This window comes from Lontra canadensis, unplaced genomic scaffold (assembly GCF_010015895.1).
Source record: "Lontra canadensis isolate GAN:19392208 unplaced genomic scaffold, GSC_riverotter_1.0 scaffold4, whole genome shotgun sequence".
NCBI lineage: Eukaryota > Metazoa > Chordata > Mammalia > Carnivora > Mustelidae > Lontra > Lontra canadensis.
The window spans coordinates 53,102,577-53,108,280 of NW_022630998.1; the positions used below are offsets into that span (position 1 = coordinate 53,102,577).

The 5,704-nt window shown below is 41.5% G+C and overlaps 1 pseudogene; it reads right to left on the reverse strand.

Moving 5' to 3' along the window:
• Positions 1 to 282: 282 nt before the first annotated feature.
• LOC116863975 lies at positions 283 to 5,232 on the reverse strand (annotated as a pseudogene).
• Positions 5,233 to 5,704: the final 472 nt, after the last annotated feature.

Consider the following 5,704-nt stretch of genomic DNA (forward strand, 5'->3'; position numbering starts at 1 on the left):
CAGAGAAGTGGAGAAGAAAGAAGGATAACCTGTGGGCAGGAGCATAAATTCAGGATGGAGAGAGAAAATACAGTATTTCAGACTCTAGTTTTAGTTCTCTTCCTCCTGCTTATGGACTTCTTGAGGTAACTCCTTATCTTTATAATGAACTTTTTTCTTAAACCAGTTTTTATTCTACAACTTGTAGTAATCAAAAGTATACAGTCTAATGCACAAAGCCAGCAGAAGGATATTTTTTTTTTTTTTTTTTTTTTGGAGCACTAGGGTTTATTAAGCTGTGCCTTAGTACAGGTGCTGGGGCTTGCTCATGGTGCTCTTGATGTGTAAAGCCTAGACATTCTGCCAATTCTCCTTGAGTAATGACACCAGGAAACTGACAGGTAAGTGGATATTGCACACAAGCTCATCACCTATCATCTGCACGTGGCCAATGGCCACTGCCAGACACAGCACCTTCTTCATCTGGAATTTGATGGTAGGCTTCACTCCATCTGCTTTGGCCACCATGTTCTCATTGTGGGTCAGTAAGGAAGGGAGCTTGCCAGCCTTACTGAGGCCTGGGCCCAGCATTTGTGGGATCTGCTTGATCAGAAATTCTGAGGCCAAAAAGGCATCATACTTCTTGGCCAGCTTCTCGACTTTTTTTCTTCTTGTTGAGTATCTTCAGTGCCTGAATGTCCACGTGGGGAATAACCACAGACTCGGCCTCATCACAGTCCTGCTGGTCCCCGAAAAACATATGGGGAGCTTAGGGTATGGTACTGAACTTAAATCTGACTGTGCCCGAGAAGCATTTGTCTTCCTAAGGGTCGTAGTTGTTTGAGCTGATCTGTAGATCCACATGTTCCAAAACCTAGCTGGGCTTGCAGGGGTTGCCAGGCAGGAATTCCCACACCGCCTTGTACAGGGCAGCTCAGGGGCCCTTGCTGCTCACGGAGCCTCACACCTGCAAGAACCGGAAAAGAGAGCCAGCTGAAGAGTCACTTCTGCCATGAATTTTGAAGTTGATTATACAAACAATGACTTGTAAGATTAGAAAATACTCAGTGGTCCTTCTCAAACACAATCCCTACACTATCTTTTCCAAATATCAACAGACTCTGCTTAAAAAAAAAACCTCTAATAATGGAGACTTTATTATCTCCAAAGGCAGATAATTTCATATTTGAAAAATTTTGGCTATTAGAAAATTAGTCTGTGTAATTGGGCAGAAATGTATTCACCCAAAATATTATAACATCTGGGATCATTTGGAAAAAAACATGGTATCCCTTCCCCTATGACAGCTATATAGCAGGTTGAAGACAATGACCACAGCTCCACCATTCTCCTTCCTCCTGCTCCTCTTGTGTGTAACACACACACACACACACACTCATGCTCACATACCCATGCACCTGCATACATACACACACTGTCTTCTCCCTAAAAAATATAATTTCCTTGCTCAGTTCTCTCACAAGAAGCTTAGAGCAGTTAAAATGACATGGTAAATGTCGAACTTGGATTTGATTTCAACGCTGCCTTTGTTGGATGTGTAGCTCAGGAAAAATCAGTTATCTCAGAGTCTCGGGTCCCTCACATATGAACTGGGCATAATAAAAGTGTTCAGTACAAAGGAGTATTGTGAGGACTGAATGAAATTATTCATGTAAAGAATGCAGCACACACACACACATACACAAAGAACGCAGCATAGCATCTGTCCCTGGTAGGCGTTCAGTAAATAGGAGCCATTATTATCTTATTAATAATACTATTGATACTAGTCATTACGATTGCCCTTATCTAGAAATCTGGTCTTATTTGACCAATGCTCCCAAACTGCTAGCTATGAGGATGTCAGATTAGAAGCTCTGTGTGCTTACTTACTATAATACCAGGCACCATAGCATTGGTAGATTATCTCCTTTTGCAGAGGAAGGGAAGACACAGATTAAGGAGTTTGTCCAGAGTCACACAGCTAGTAGGTAGCAGAGCAAGAATTCTAATCCAAGAATTCTGACCCAGACACTATTGCAACCTGCCGGTTATGCCATCATAGCTCATTAATTACCCACAAGGTGGTGCTCAGCAGTAGACAGTGGATTTTTCTGCTAACCCCTCTCAAGCAATCAGATAAGCAATTCAAAATGAGGCCCCGTGGGGGTGAGTCAGCATTTCTAATGGAGGCATTTTCCTTCAAAAGCAGTACTTCAAGCTAGTTTTTAGGGAAAGCACAAAAGTCATGGGGATGTAACACAGAGCAGGGTGACTCTAGTTAATCATACTACACTGCATATTTGAAACTTGCCGAGAGAGTAGATCTTAAAAGTAAACTAATAATAACAAGGAGTACAGATAGGAGGTTTGGTCAGTAGCACAAATTAGGGCACAAGAGAGACACTTAAATGCCTGAAGAAAATATGAGTGAAAAACTTTCAAGACTGTGAACCAAAACATAAGCAACTCCTCACAATTAACTTCCCTATATCTGGTCCCATCACACAAGTTTCACATCCTCGTATCCACGTTGCTAATTTAGTCACTTCTTTGAAGAGATATATAATATCTCTATAATAAATTTACATGTATATTAATTTGTAAGTGTTCATTATGATTTTTCCTTCCCCAATGTATTAAAGAAAGTTCTGCCTTGTTCTGGGCTTTTCACTAGGTCTCAATCCCTCCCCACCTTCAAAAAGTAGATTCAAAATGCTGAAGTTCTGCTTCTGGCCCATTTTTGACAGAGAACTGGTAAATGAGAAGAGAGATGGATGGAAAAGTGAGAGAAATTTCATCAGAAAGGCAAATATTTAGTCCATTAAAAGCATAAAATATAGAGGTGAAGGATAAGAGAAAAGAAACATGGAGATCACTAAAGCTTGGTTTTGTGTTTTTTACCCAGGTACATTCCATGGAGGATGGATAGTGAAGGTTTAAAATAAAGTCATGGGGTGGGTAGAGAGTGTGAGAGATGGGAAGATGAGAGACAGGGCAAAGGGGGATGTGGAAGAACTGAGTAGGAATTACATCCTTGTTGGTATCTGCCAAGGGACTCAAGGCAGGATGTGAATCACTGTCAGACATCACACTTGGTTTCTTTGAAGATGGCTGCACAGAGAACTCCAGTTAACGGTAGCTCTCAGGTTTATTCTGGTTAAAGCGACACGCATCCGAAGCACTCACACACGTCCACCTTGCTGGAATGAGCAATTCTTACCCTGTTTGCTTCTCCTCACCTACAAGCAGACCTGTCAAATAAATCATTTCTGTGATACTGATGAACCAATATTAAGCAAATTGGGCTCCCTTGCCACTTTAAGTATGTAATATAAATACGAATCCCTAATGCACCTGCTGCTCCTTACAGTTTTAAACTTCACTTTCAACTCATTTGAACTTGCCAACATTATTCCTGGAAAGCAAGCAAGGGTCATTATCACCATTTTACAAGATGAGGGAAAGGATGTTCATAGAACTTGCAATGGCTTTCACAAGATCACAAAGTCAGTATGTGGCGGAGCCAGATTTTAACTTTAATTTCCGACTGCAAGTCCCGTGGGCTCCATAGGATTTGTCATCACACTTCTCCACTGTTTGCACTCCATGAAGTATGTGCTTCATGTAATTACCTCTTGGAGATGGCGGAGTACGTAGAGGTAAGAAGCATTTGGCTTAGAGCCTGGAGGACTTGGTTCTAGTCCTTCCCTTTCTATAACTTTGGATGTCATTTTTACAGTCTGAAGTTAATTGACTTCATCTGTTTGTATTCATTTTTTATTGAGGTATAGTTGACACACACTGTTACAATAGTTTCAGGTAAGCAACACAGTGATTTACTAAATCTACACATTATGCCATGCTCACCACAAGAGTAGCTGCCATCTGTCCCCATAGGACACTATTACAGTACCACTGACTGTATTCCCTGAGCTGTACCTTTAAGCCCTGTTGCTTACTCATTCTGTAACTGGACGCCTTTATCTCTCACTCCTCATTACTCATACTGCCCATTCCCCCCTCACCCCTCCCCACTGGCAACCATCAATTCCCTGTACTTAAAGGTCTGATTCTGTGTTTTGTTTGTTTGTTCCTTTGTTTTGTTTTTTAGATTTCACATATAAGTGAAATCATATGGTATTTGTCTTTCTCTTTTTTTCATGTTTGTACTTAAGAACTCCAGTACTCTGTATTAACAATGATAACTGCTATTATTACTGAAGGCTTATATAAGGTAGATACTAGTAATAGGTACATAGATTTGTCATCCATTTAATCTTCATAACCTTGCAAGTTTTCAGAGAGGTTAAAGTATCTCCCAAGCTGACAAGTAGTAGCACTAGGATTTGAACACAGGTCAGACAGATTCTTTTCTCACAGCACCATCTTGCCTCGACATCTCTTGGTGAATTATCAAAATATGTGTGACTATAAAAGAGTCAGGCCACTCTAGATTGGTAGGTGGCAGGTTTGATAAACAAGGGAACTTACACACAAGCCTTATCTCGGATAGTGGCAAGACAAGCAGATCTCTGCACCCATCTGACAGAATCTTAAACATTTATACAGAGGTTTTGAATAGGATCCTGTCATGTATCCAGTCCAGATGGTCTCAACAACACATTACTATCTCAAGGCTATGTGTTTGAAAATGACACTTAGTGTGGATAGTGGGTGGAACATACATTCCAAGGATGGGGGGTTGGGGAGGGTGGGAGATGAGGAGCCTCTAATTGCCTGGGTCCAGCGCATGGGTCAACTGGTGATCACATCCTCTCAGTGACCTCCTTCAACAGGTTTGCATCTGGGTTTGTCTTCCTCAGAGTCCAGGTTCTTCAAAACTGTTTTGTATCCTCAGATACATGGAACCTCTCTGTTGTCCCCATACCTATTTCTGCCTTGAATCTAGGTGGTCAGAAGGACTTCTCTTCTGACCTGAATGTGATCAGAAGGCTTTCCTCCATTGCCTCAGTAAACTTTTCTCTGAGTCTACTACCTCTTATCTGTTAAACCCCTTGTTTAAAATTGCTGGTGCGTTACTATCTACCTTCCTTCCCCCCAGCACTAAACCAGGAAATACGTGTGCACACAGTTTCTATTTCTTGGCATACAGGTAAGTAAACTCTAGAACATGAGAATAAATGCCTTTCTTCACAGCAAAAGCTTGAGAACTTTTTGTAGGAGAAGAAACAATCTCCAAATACCTGTTGAGACAAGTTTTGGGCTTGCTTCCTTCTGGATTGTGGCCATATTTCAAGAACACACATTCTAAGCAAGTGGGACAGGTTTGGTCACTTAATTAAGTTAGTAGGCCCTCTTCAAGCCAAATGCAGTACTCTCCATTCCTCATACTTTGAGAGGAAGCCCAGCTTTCGCTGGGGAAAATACCGTTTCCAAGTCAAACACCCTCTCATACACACAGATACTGAGGGCCAGAGACCTGCTCAATGTCAGGAGACTCCTAAAGACTGTGCTCTTAATCCCCTGCCCTTTTATTAGAACTTAATGTTTCCTCTTGGGAAATCAAACAATCACTGGGAGTCATCCTGATCACCCACTATGGATGACTGCCCCTGGCAAAAATCCTCTTTTCCTCCCGACTTTTCTAAGATAGAGCCACCAAATATCATGTCCATAAGTGTCCTTAGAGGGCCAATTTAAGATCTCCCCAAATTACTATGACAGAAAGAAGGAAGGAAGGAAAGGAAGGGATGAAGGAGTA